This window comes from Haliaeetus albicilla, chromosome 15, assembly GCF_947461875.1.
Source record: "Haliaeetus albicilla chromosome 15, bHalAlb1.1, whole genome shotgun sequence".
Taxonomy (NCBI): Eukaryota; Metazoa; Chordata; class Aves; order Accipitriformes; family Accipitridae; genus Haliaeetus; species Haliaeetus albicilla.
Window position 1 is genome coordinate 12,381,189 of NC_091497.1, and position 14,534 is coordinate 12,395,722.

Below are 14,534 nucleotides of genomic sequence, written 5' to 3' on the forward strand. Positions count from 1 at the left end.
AGTTTCCCCTGGGCTGGAGGGCACAGAGGTTGCAATATTACAAAGGGTGTGCATAAAATATCACACTTGGTGGAGTCCCACCAGAAGGGACTCTTAGCTTTGATGTTCAGTAGCACCCCTCTTTCCTGTCACCCAGTAAGTCTGGGAGCAGAGCACGCACAGGGGCCAACAAGACCTGGAGCATCTCTTAATGGGTTTTAGGATGTGTGGGAGAGTGCTAAGGGAAAACAGAGTAAACAAAGGAGGCACACTTTCGTTTGTATTCTGTCATCATGTGGAGCATGCTGGAAGTGTGGCCAGGAGGAAGGCCTGTGGTGTGCAACAATGACATATAGTGAGGTTAGGAAATACTCTGTATCTTTTAGAGCAATCTAGCAGATATAGTACTTTTATCTGAGAGTTTTTCTACTTTTCTTGATCTGAAAAGATCAGAAATAGTCTTCGCTCTTCATTCAGTTGAACGGAGACTTATAAATAAACTTAAAAGAAATCTTTTCTTAAGAAAAAACAACTTTAAAAAAAAATATTTAAATTTCATTGCAAATTGATAAAATGTCTGTCCAGATCTAGTAATAATACAGAGGAAGATCCTGATTTCACTCAACTCTTAGGAGTTATTCAGCTATTCATATAGTGGTATTTTGAACTAGATATACATTCAGATGAGATTTCACTATTCAAAAAGAAAAACAATATGTAATTGCCAACGAAGCTCCACATTGTGGACTCTGTCTCTTTCTTTTTTATTTCCATTCCTGATATTAAGCTGTAAGACAAGCACCAACCCCATAAAAATTACTTTCCAATGATTCGGTACATATACTGTCCAAGGAGCTATCAACAACATCAAAGATTAATTGCTAGGTAAATTGAAACTCGGATTTTTCAAGATAAGATGGAAATGCTGAAGGAATTAAATTCTTACATTACTTGGCATGGTACTTAGGTGCTGATGTCTAAAAAAAGTCATGGGAGGTATAGGAAAGTAAAACAAAGAAATGGGGTCTATACTTCATTTAACTGTGCCTTTTTACAGTTATATAGCATTATAATATACATCACACTTATCTGCTCTAATTTTATTAAGCTAAAAAATAATGTTATGAAAAAAAAGTCTTTTTTTTTTTCTTCTGCTTTTCCTGCTCACTGGTTTTATATTGATATTATGGTTTGACTTTTGCATTACAAAATTCTCTGAGCTGGGATTATTACCTCCTGTATATTTTCAGAATACTTTGCACAAAGATGTCAGCCTGGTTGAGGTTTGCTATGTTGTGAATAAAGACATATAGCTAGACTCACTGGGATGTTTCAGCTGTGTTAAACCACTTTGATGGCACAAAGCAAATGCAAATGTAGTTGTGGTAGCTAGCTAAATCAGATTTATGGTAATTCTCAGCACTAGAGAAGTCAAAAGTGAATAAAGCATTCAGTAAACTGCACCCAGATTTATAATGTTAGACAGTTTACTGTGCAAAAAGATGGAATAAGTATAAATTAGAGAGGAGGGGGAATATAGGTTAAAAACGAATGTAGTAACATGTCTAAAAAAAACCCCACAACCCTATATACATAATATTTCATTCAATCCAATCCTAGTTTGATAGTGGAAGTGGTAATGTTGCTTCACATGTTAACCCGAGAAGACTTTTAGAATACATTTTTTTATCTTCATGTTGTACATTTTCTCAGTATTTCCTTTGAGTGAGTTATACAGTGAAATTGATTGACTGATCTAATAATTAGCTGAAGAGTGAACCTAAATCACAAGAATTCCACCCAATTAGTTTTTATCTTAATCTAAGTATACATACAAATACTTGATGTAAATTCTTGATTTAAGTGTATCGTGATAGATGGAAACTGAGGGAACAATAATGCCTGGTTGCCAGAAAAGCACAAAACAACTGACATCACAGCTCACTGAATATGAAGATTATTTTCAGTTTGGTGTATATGTATTCAAAACCCTGTCTATTCCATTTTAAATTACTATTTCACTACTACCAACCTAGTTGTTATATTAAGAAACTATTCTATAGGGGTTCAGTATGGACATTTCTTGCAATCATTTATACATAGTGACTCAATGTTTTTAATATTGTCCTACTTGCTCCCATTTTCACGTCAAAAGACTTTTCTGCCTTAAAATAGTATTGACCTTATTTCTTTTCATTTTATCCCCTGATATGTGCTTTGCACTTGACTGAATTTCTTTTGCTATGTATACTTGATTTTTCCCTCATTTTTTTCTTAAGGGTAGTAATCAAAATTTCCAGCCTGCATCTATCCTTAGCCAATTAGAATTTTCGTTTGCATATTATATTTCCAAAGAAAGCATGACAGTAGAGATGCAATGGTTTTCAGGCATAAGCCTGCAATGGCCACAAGGAAAGAAATCATTAGTGAATTTTGCCTATCATCCTAAATCAGTGCTACAAAAATCTGTGTATGTAATTTTAAAATTATTTTTTAGAAAAGCTTTAAAAAGATATTTGCTATATTGTAGAAACAACATAATATTAATTCCTTTAGTGGTATAGAAAATAGTATGACAGAAAAAAAACAACCCAAAGACAAACCAAAAAAACCCAACCAAAAACCCCCATATATAATATTTTAAAGAACCTTCTGAGTAAAGTAAGTAATTTTAATTTGTATGACACTGCAGTGTATTTTCTCTGTTATCTTTTGAGCTTCCTCCTTTATGTTTTGAGCTAGCATGCCAGAATTGTTTATTTCTTCTGTGAAAAAGTTCCTATTTCTAGTCCTGCTGAGATGGTGTATATCAGGCCTCCTCAGGCTAGCACAAATCAAGAATGACATGTGGCATTTATAGGAAAAAATATTTTAAAATCTCTTCATGGATTTAATAGCCTAAATCGTAATATTTTAAAGCTTGGGGAAAAAAATCATACTTTGCATATCAATCTCTGTGGCATTGTTATCCTCATTCTTCCTCCCCTCTTTGACTTTACCATTTTTTAATCCCATTTTTTGTTTAATCCTCTCCTAAAAGACTTGGGGACTGAACTATGGCCCAGTCTCAAAAGGAGATCAATGATAAGAATATAACATAAGTCATGCTCTCCTGGACAGACCAGCCTAGGCCAATCTGTCCCCAGTAGGGGTGATCAGAGACATATTTAGGGAGAGCACACGAGCCTGGTCCCTTTCTGTGATCCAGTCCCATCATTCCTTCTCTGAATTCATGATTATTGTATTAGTGATTCTAAAGTGTCTCTCTGCCCATTTCTTTCAGTTTCCATTTGGTCTTTATTCATTCAGTCACCCATGGATTTGAACCTGCTGGCACTGGCTGCCTCCACTACTTCCTATGACAGTAAGTTGCTGAAGTTCACTACCTGCTGTGTAAAGAGATACTTTCTTTTATCTGGTTTAAACTGGTTTCATTGAGGTTATCCTAGTTTTAATGTTATGGTATTTGGTGAATAATAACTCTTGTTCACTTTATCTACCAGCCTAATGATTTTGTAGACCTCAGTTATCATCCCTGTCAACAGTTCCCTCTATAAATCAGAGCCCCAGACTTAGCCCCAGGGCTAACAAAATGATCAAATGATGGAACAGCTGTGTTAGGAGGAAAGATTGTTGGGAGGAGATCTCATATCAATGTTCTGTGATTTTGTAATTCTGTTATATGCCTTTTGAGAGAGTTCAGAATCACAGAATGGCTGAGGTTGGAAGGGTCCTTCGGACATCATCTGGTCCACCCCCTTGCTCTAGTTATGAGTTATGAGAAAGAACACCTAGTCCATCCCAAACAAATTCCAGTACGAAGGTGATACTTAGTTTCTCAGCCCACGGGGGATGGTGGTGCCATTGGGCATACACAGTGCAGAACTTGAGATGCCAAAACAAGCTTTCTGGGATGACAGCAAGGTAGCAACACTGAGTTTTTGTACAGGTTTGCCTGGGGTCTCCATTCCATTCACTTGGTCAGCAAGCCCTTTTTCTATCTGCCATGAAGTCATCTTTTAATAGAGAGCCTGACTGTAGCTTCTGCATGCTACCATGATTTCTTTTGCATATATAGGTAAGCAATGTGTTCACTTATGTATGGAGTGTATATATATATTTATACACACACATCACTGATGTGTGTTTGTGAATGCATATGTGCTTGTAACTAAGTACCCATCTAACATCATTCTTTCTTTGTTTCTATTGCAGAGTCAGCACATGAACTCTGATTTGCTCTTTGGGATGTCCAATGGCCCTGTGCCTTAATCAAGACTTTCTAGCAATCGCATTATTTTCCTTGAAAGATGACAGAAGACCATAATCATATGATAGTACAGAAGAAATACCTATAAAGCACAAAATGCAGGTGATAGCTGCAGGACCATCCAAAATGTTTACTGTGACTCTACTGTTAGTCAATTTATAACTCTGAATTTCAGAGGACAGCTTCTAGTTGAAAACATAAAAGAGCTAAATGCTTGTTCCACAGCAACTGACGTCATTGGTGGACACCTGAGGTCACAGACATGCTATGTCAGATATATCTTTTACAGTTGATATCATTCTTGGTATTTGTAGCATGGCTCAGGGCTGTGGGACAACGTAAAATAGCACATCATTGGCACAATGACCTCAGAGGTAGATAACAAAGATGTGCAAAAGTGGGACAAGATCCAGCAGCAGTTCAAAGATCTCAACCTACAGACAAGAAAAGGGCTCGCTCTAGTGGTACAAGCCAGCAAAACAACAAATGTGGATGTCAACACCTCACGGCCTTTAGGCTGGGGTGAAAGGGAGGTATGAGGCCAAAGAAAAAGAGGCTGAAGAAAACGAAAAAAAAAACAGAACAGCTAATAAAAGATGCAAATTGCATGATTGGTGCTGTTTTGGGGAACCTGTTAGTCAGCTCTGCACTTGATCACCACAGCCTAAATCAGGAAAGCCTGTTGTTCCAACCATACCACACAACCATATGGCCTGCTTTGGCAGTCAGGAGGACCAGAGATGGGGTAGTGCTTGGTCCCTTCTCTGGCCAACAGAAGAACACCTGAATGGACAGCCCAAACATCCTGGTATCACCATGTCAGTGTCTGTTTCAGGTCTGAGAGCAACTGCATCTTCCCAACCGCTTCCTGACATGTCATACAGCTTATACACAAACATATTCCTTATCCACAGTAATGTGATGCAGTATGTGGCTCCATTGCTTGGAAGGCAGACCAACAGCTGAACTGGATACTCCATTACTTGGTATCACAGTGCAGCTTCTCCTAAGTTTTGGTCTCTATTTCTTTTTTATTGCCTCCTGATTGCTGCTGGTACAGTGGCATTCATTATTATCTAAAATAATTTGGTTTCATTAAAAAGTTTTCAAAATACCTGTAATTTTTTTTTTCAGATAAGTGTTGATTTTGTCACACTGGTTTCACTGACATCTTCAAAACAAACAAAAACCAAAACCCACTGAGATTCCCATAACAAATAAAAATGATTGCATTTGCCTAGCTTTCACAGTCCCACACAGTTAACAGTTGCCATATTAAAGGAAATACCTTGTCTTTCTTTCACCACATTTTCTGCTTCATATTCTATAAACAAATGTAACATCAGTGGTGTTCCCCAGGGCTCAGTATTGGGGCCAGTTCTGTTTAATAACTTTATCAAGGATCTGGACGAGGTGATCGAGTGCACCCTCAGTGAGTTTGCAGATGACAACAAGTTGGGCGAGAGGGTTGATCTGCTTGAGGGTAGGAAGGATGGGCCAAGGCCAACTGTATGAGGTTCAACAAGGTCAAGTGTCGGGTCCTGCACTTGGGTAACAGCAACCCCCTGCACCGCTACAGGTTTGGGGAAGAGTGGCTGGAAAGCTGCCTGGCAGAAAAAGACCTGGGGGTGCTGGTTGGCAGCCGGCTGGATATGAGCCAGCAGTGTGCCCAGGTGGCCAAGAAGGCCAACGGCATCCTGGCCTGTATCAGAAATAGTGTGGCCAGCAGGAGCAGGGAAGTGATCGTCCCCCTGTACTCGGCACTGGTGAGGCTACACCTCGAGTCCTGTGTTCAGTTTTGGGCCCCTCACTCCAGGAAAGACACTGAGTCACTGGAGTGTGTCCAGAGAAGGGCAACCAAGCTGGTGAAGGGTCTGGAGCACAAGTCTTATGAGGAGCGGCTGAGGGAACTGGGGTTGTTTAGTCTGGAGAAAAGGAGGCTGAGGGGAGACCTTATCACTCTCTACAACTACCTGAAAGGAGGTTGTAGTGAGGTGGGTGTCGGTCTCTTCTCCCAAGTAACAAGTGATAGGACAAGAAGAAATGGCCTCAAGTTGCACCAGGGGAGGTTTAGATTGGATATTAGGAAAAATTTCTTCCCTGAAAGGGTTGTCAAGCATTGGAACAGGCTGCCCAGGGAAGAAGTTGAGTCACCATCCCTGGAGGTATTTAAAAGACGTGTAGACGTGATGCTTAGGGACATGGTTTAGTGGTAGACTTGGCAGTGTTAGGTTAATGGTTGGACTCAATGATCTTAAAGGTCTTTTCCAACCTAAACGATTCTAACGATTCTGTAACAAAAAAGGAAAACAGGAATCTTGGAAACTTGGTGCAGTACTCTTCCTTTCTGTTTTCTCTTTTTTTCCTGTTCTTTTTCCCAGTACTCCCACTTCTTTATTGCATCTGCTTTTATCTACTCTATCTACTTATGAGATTTTCAAGGAAACAACAGCATAGTAGTATTAGTTTTTGCCATTTAGCCATAAAAGACTCTGGAGTTGATACATATGCAATGATTACTCCATTGTGATGGAGGATGAAATCCCAGTTCCATTATAATCAATAGCAAAATGGCTATTAAATTCAGCAAGATGAAGATTACACTCACTGTATTAAAAGAGAGCTTCATCAAAAGCACCAAGCATTCATTATTTCACATAGTTGCCATAATCAGCAAAGCCTCACTTGAGGTTACTTTCATTTTTGAAGGTGATGTTTTCAGAAATGTTTACTATTGCCATCGAATTTAATTCGGGCAGAGTTTGGTCAAAGGTGAGCACTTCTGAACATTGCATCCAGATGATAGAATAAATCTAGGGTGTGTTTTGTTTTTGGTTTTGTTTTTTTTAGTGCTCCCTTATCTCTGTGCAGCTATCAAAATCTTTCTATAGCTGTGCCAGACATTATACTGGTGCATTAGAAATCCCAGAACTAGCCCCAGTCAAGCTGAAACATCTATGCTGTGCTGGACAGACCAACTAGTTCAGATTCTCATTGCAGTCTAGTCCCTTTAGCCCACTGCAAAATAGGTCAGCCACAGACCACTTCAGCACGGTTATAATGCCTCCTGTTTCAGAGGCAGTTTCCTGAGGATCTCTGCTCTCTATTCTTCTACAGGATAACATGATACCCAGAGTGTATTAACAGAAATTTCATACCTCAGTGTCACTCTGAAAACTAACTGAAGCTCAGGTAATATATTAAGTATAGTTTTGCAGTTAATTGGATGATTTAAAGCCTAGTTGAAGACTGAATAGGAAAATAATGAATAGCATTAACAGAAATCTGCAAAAGTTCCTTCAGTGATAAGCACAGATAAGCAGCAGAAAATAACAACAACAACAACAACAATAATAATAATAATAATAATAATAATAATTAAAGGAGTTCATTAACTGTTCCATAAACAAATATTTTATTACTGAAATCTGCTGTTTCACTGTTATGGAAGCTATACTGAAAAAAATGTGATTTTATTTTCAGGAAATACCTGATTTGAATGAGTGAAAAAGAGAGACAGACTCTTCCCAGTGGCACCCAGTGACAGGACAAGAGGCAATGAGCAGAAACTGAAACACAGTAAATTTCACTTAAATATAAGGTTATTTTATTTAATATTTTTTTTTATGTAAGAGTGCCCAAACACTGGAACAGGTTGTCCATATTAGTGTTTCCATTCTTGGAGATATACAAAACCTGACTGGACATGGCCCTGAACAGCCAGCTGACTGTGGTTTGAGCAGGGAGGTTAGACTAGATGATCTCAAGATCCTTCCTAATCTCAGCCCTTCTGTGATTCTCTTGTATTAAACTGAAAGCTGGATAAATTACCATGGCTATATTAAAAATACCTCAGATATGTATGTGTGACATAGTGATCTCTCTACCATTAAGGTTAGCTTTGACAGAAGAACTCCGCATTAGAGTTCAATATTTACAAAGATAACGGCATTATTAGACTTTTTGCATATGTAATTCTAGATACAATCACTAAAACTGTTTGTCATAGCTGCAGAATTCACAAAAGAAGGAAGGGAGAAAACAGGAGAAAAATGTAGGAACAGTAAAATGCTGCAAACATACCAGCCTAAAAGTATCTTATACTTGAGTGTTCATGTGAAGTATCTTCTGATTATACCTATATATCCTGAGGTGGACTAAAGGTGGAAACAAAAGAGTACATACTTCCAAGGTAAACCTTGGGTTCATGAGAAGATACATATATAGTGCCTCTTGATTTTGTAATGGAGAAAGGCAGTGAAAGAAACACTTGATCAAAAAAGATCAAATGACCTGACCTTCACAAAGAGCCCAGAGTTAAAGAGTAAAACTGAATAAATGTACATTTATTTATTTATTTATAACTAAAATTTAAGCACATCAGAAACTGCAGGACTGAGTTCAAAAGAAAGTAAGCAGAGAAACATAAACATTCATGACAGAGTCTGGAGGGGGGGTCAACGATGACCGCCCTGCCACTGCAACAGAGCTTCACACTGACTGCTCAGTGGAAGTATCAGTTCGATTACTTTTAGTCTTTTCATGTGGACAAACGAACCAGAAAGAAATACAATAAACACCAATGAAAAAGTGTTTGGGTTGTTTGGGGTTGGTGTTGGATTTTTTTACATCATCATCAGGTTCTGGATAGGGAAGAGAACTTAGCAGTTTAAAACAGATTATTGTTTTGGAGCTTGTTTTTTCTTCATATAACCAGTAGTTTCACAGTTCATGCCTTTTCTTCAACATTGTGAAGAAAATAGGAAAGAGGTTTGGACGAAAAATTATTAAAGATCAAAGCCTGTTTTACAACATGAGGCAAACCTTTGAATTCAAGTGTCAATTACCTTATTAATGTGTTCAAGTGCCTGCTGTTAAAAGTTCAAAGGCACTGTTGCCCTCACCAATTAAAGTTTAGTGTGCTGGAAAGAGGTGCAGTGGTGGTTAATCTCCACCACTGGGAGATGACATCTATTTAATTCATATTTTATTCATACTACTACCTCTTTTGCCACAGTATTAGAAGATTTTACTTTATATAACACTCATTTACTTTCTCTACATGCTGACTTTCACCATTATAATTTGGAAAATACTAATTTTTCTTTTGCTTCTCATCATGTGCAGGAACATAAGGTAAACTAAAATATGGATTTACAGGATATAAGTTATTCTGCTGTATCTTACTGCATAGTTAGTTTTAGCCTATAGTATAAGAGGTAGTTTGTTTTTCTTTTAGGTCTAAACATATTTTTAATTATTAATTATGATTTATCAATATGCAGTATTTTTATAAGCCCCTTCCACCAAACAAGGCGTTATTCCGTTACTCTCCAAAATGAGAATTCAGCTCCATCAGTTTGCTAAGAATGGCATTCAAAAATCAGAGGCATTTCTGCACTCATAATCACTCTGCAAAAGTTATATTTTTTTATTTACTGGTGTAGTTAGAATAATAATTTCTTCTCCCTTTGTCCCTCAGTAGGTATTCAGTTTTATCAGTATAACCAGTAGACTTAATTGCCATGTAGGAAGAGAAATGATTGCAGTAATCAGTTGTTTATTGGTCAGTTACCAATTCACAAATATCTGTATTTATTCCCCTGTGAAATAAAATACTAAAAGAAATGGGAAGCGAATCAAAACCCCTAAATTTAAATGCCCAATTACATTAAACATCAATGTTTTAATGTTCTTCATTAAATCAATAAGAAAACATAAGATGTTTTCTTACTCTATTATTGCTCTATTTTCCTTCTGAAACAAAAAAAAATCCCTCAACAGTCAAGTAACTATGGTTATTTCTCCCCTAAAGTCAGTATCTAGTATGTTTAGTTTTTTATAGGTAAATGTTGCTAAACTAAAACTTTGGTGGGAACTTATTAACTGAGTAATATCCCTTAAATTTTCCTCCTCCCTGCCTAACACAATTAAACATCTTTTATACAAAGAAAACAAACAATTTTGATTTTCCATGCCTCTGTTAGAGACTTCTGGTAGTTGTTCAGTACTTTACAATATACAATAGTCTTTATTTATACACTATGACAGATGAAATAATATTCTAGATGAAATTGCTATATTAAAATTAAACAACAGTATTCATGTTACATTTGGTTTTGATTCTTTACACTGCATGGTGACTGTTATTGTTAGCACAAGTTCTATATGTAGAATGTTATACTGGCAGAACAGAGACTAATATGAGGGTTGGTTTGGTACCATTGACTAATAGTCACTACAAGCATTACATATACTAATATAATTCTGTAATACAAAGCTTGTGTTGACCAAGCCTAGGAACCTTTTAAAAACTAATTTGATTAATTTCTAATCAATATTTAATCAATAATTAAGCATTTGTGTGTATGTGGTCCTTGAAACGGTGAATTTTCCTTTTCACTGAGAGTCTTTGATCTTGGACTTGTAGCCTGAAGATCATAGAAGAGTAACTAAATAGAGAAATTTAAAATCTTCTGGAATTTGTGTTTGAACAATGAATCACTCTTGGTATCTTTTTCAGTATTTCTTCTGTAAATAGTTTTGAGCAATGAAAAAAGAGAAAATCAAGTATGTGTAACAACACTCCAAATGAAGAGCTGTGGAAAGAAGGCTGAGAGAGTTGGCTTAAATCTTCCCATGCAGTGTCTGACACAGCGGAGTGAAAAGTGAGCTAAGTAGTCAGAGAAAACCCTAATAATATTTGTCAGAGGTCTGTGTCAGCTAAGTATCTGTAGATTTTGCTCAGTTTTAATAACAGCATTGGATGACTTAAATGGTCAAATAGTTTTGTTCTCCAAAAATCATGTTGTGATTTATGAAGATCATCTTTTCTTTGGACTGTGTTCCCCAAGTTTTGTCTTCATAGAAAACTATAAATACAAGCTAATAAATACAATTTGTAATAAAAATATTCCTATAGAAGTGGGCAAAACAATGAAAATTAAACCAGAAATACATACTCAAAAAGGGGTAATTAAGTCTGACATGTAATTGTTGCTATGACTTTTGTATCTTGTCACAGGTCAGTTAAAACAATTGAGATAAAAATTAGAAAGAAAAAGAATTAGGCATATATAGAAGATGACAGAATTAGGAATAATTAGGTAGTAACAGGATCAAATACTGGGCTTATTCACGTTATATAATTCTATCGGACTACACATGATAAATCTGGCATTTAACTAGCTGTAGTTCTTATGGCATAGGCATATCTTTGCCTATGAATAATTTTTAAGGAATTGCTGTTACACAAACAAATGAAACTTCAGATTATGGGGGGAGTGATGGAATGAAAAGGGAAATGTGTTGATGATTATGGGAGGGTCTACTTGTGACCTGCTTGTTTCTGTAGGTAGCTGAGCTGGGGAAATGTAGGGAGATGTGGGTGGGTTTCTAAGGTTACAGTTAATCAACATTTTACTGCTTTAGTTGCAATGAGTTATGGTGTTAACAGTATTGTGTCTGGCTAGGTGTTTTTGCAGCTACAGCCGAGTAATTTATGTTCAGCATTTTCTGTGAGTTTAAAATTCAGTTTTGGTCAGTCTTGTGTGTGTATTTTGGTGGGTTTTTTTACTTCTTCTCTTAAAGCGAAAGAAAAACTCAGCCATTTAAAACTGAATCTGCAGTATTTTGAACAGTTTTGGTGCCACAGCTACAATACTTCAGTAAATATCCTTTTGAAAATAGATGTATACTGAACACTGAGTAATGTAACCATTTGAAAAAGAAAACACAAGTAGGTGAGACCAACAATTATATTGTCTAGAAATCTGTTTTTCAGAATCATATGTGATAAAACTCTATTAAATTCTTTCCATTGAGGTTCACATAATTTCATTATAGAATTAATATATTGGTCTTTCATCTTTTACATTTTAAAAAAAATAGTTTGATATGATTTCCCAAATATTCATTGGTGTATCATTCAAAACTGTGAGCAAGACTTATTCTTTTCTTTTTGTAATTCTGATGAATATATATCCAGATTAAAGAAGAGGGTTTGAGATCATTTACAAGTATATAGACACTGTGAGCAATAGTTGCCTAGTATGCTCCAGCTTTTCAGCCTTTTAATTTTTTTTTTTTTTTGCTATAAAAATATATGACAAGTTCTTGTATAAAATTGTTCAGCGGAAAGAAAATCTTCAGGATTGCTTTTGCCTATTCATAAAATGCTAAAAAGGCAGGCAGACAAATATAAATATTTAATGAAGTTTTAAGGCAATTTTTTCTAGAAGCTGAAAAGTTGCCTGTAGTTGATTCCTAGTCACTAAAGGGCCATAAGTACAAACATTTTCCAAAAGATATTTTAAAAGCTCTTTTGCTAAGAAATATGCTGAACTATTTAAACATTTTTTTCCTACTACTGAGTAGCTTTAAATATAGGAAATATTCCTGTTGAAGTTTGCTCTCTCTATATCAATCAGTAATGATAAATGCCCATAAAAGTAAAATAAAGATCTGTTAAAGCAGACAGTGTATTGGAAGTTGCTTTATTTTTGAACAGCACTGAAAATCTTGCAGTGAAAAATCATGCTAGTGCCTCAAAAGTGAAGTTCAAATAATAATTTTAAAATGTATTTGAGAGGATGCATGTTCAATAAATAATTTCACAGGTCATTATTTTAGATATATCTCAAAATTTGGTGGCAAATAGTATTATTCAACCTTACACTAGAGTACTCTGGTAGGTTTTCACCTAGTTCTCCAAAAGATGTTTAGCCTCCTGTAATCTATGAGGTCTATGAGGGTGTTCCAGTTTCTAAAGGTTTTTCAAATGGCACTAGACAACTGAATTGAGCTTCTAAGCTAAAAATCTTCTGGTTATCAGAATTTCCTTTGAATAACCACATTAAGGCAAGTAGGATTTTAAGGCAGAACAGCTTTGTTCTGTTAAATGTAAAGAGAACTTAGGCTGATTAGATCTAATGTAAACATCTAGCTGTAAACATCCAAACTTAATTTAAATGAATCATGCCTAAGTAAACCAAGGTACATTTGTCATCAAATTTATTTAATTTGCTATAGCTATGAAACAGGCAAATAAAATCACAGCATAATTTTGGTTGGAAGGACAGGTCATCTGGACTAGACAGTTCATGGACATCTTATTGCAGGTTGCACAGGGCTGTGTCCAGTTGAGTTCTGAATATCTCCAAGGGTGGACACTCCACAACCTCTCTGGACAATCTGTTCCAGTGTTTGACTGCCTTCATTCTTCTTACTATGTAATCTGAAGTTACCTTGCTGCAGCTTGTCGCTGTCGCTTTTCATCGTATCACTGTGCACCCCCAAGAAGACTCTACCTCCATTGTGTTATACCTTCACTTTAGGTAGTTGTAGACAAAAATAAGGTATCCCACCCACTGCAGTTCACTTCTTCTCATAGTGTTAGGAGATACACAAGGGACACTGGCCATGAGTCTGATCAAGTTCAAATTATTAGGAAAAATTTTTTCACTAAGAAGTTGCCAAGGCACTAGAACATGTTACCCAAATTGGTTGTGGGATCTTCATCCTTGCATATTTTCAAGATTTTCAAGACCTGAGACTACAGGAAAATAATGTATTTTGTCTTATGAGGAGCAGCTGAGGGAACTGGTGTTGTTTAGTCTGGAGAAAAGGAGGCTGAGGGGAGACCTTATCGCTCTCTACAGCCACCTGAAAGGAGGTTGTAGTGAGGTGGGTGTCGGTCTCTTTTCCCAAGTAACAAGTGATAGGATGAGAGGAAATGACCTCAAGTTGCACCAGGGGAGGTTTAGACTGGATATTAGGAAAATTTCTTCCCTGAAAGGGTTGTCAAGCATTGGAACAGGCTGCCCAGGGAAGAAGTTGAGTCACCGTCCCTGGAGGTATTTAAAAGATGTGTAAATGTGGTGCTTAGGGACATGGTTTAGTGGGACTTGGCAGTGTTAGGTTAATGGTTGAACTTGATGATCTTAAAGGCCTTTTCCAACCTAAATGGTTCTATGATTCTATGGATCTTTTCTTAAGTCACGGAGGAGATGGTTTCCTGCCAATAGGAATACATATGCTGTAGCTTTTGATCCTATGATCACGAAGCAGATATTGGATGAAATTAAGAAATAATACAGGAAGCAGAGACTAAAGACTACATTTTTCCTCCATGCTAAATAATCTAGTTACACAGTACTAGTCATACCTCTTTTCTTTACATTCATTTTAACAAATGTATCTTGAAGTATATTAATCACAATGAAAAAGCTTTACTATTAAGACTGATTTCAACTTGCTCAATTACTAATCTGGTAATCAGAACACT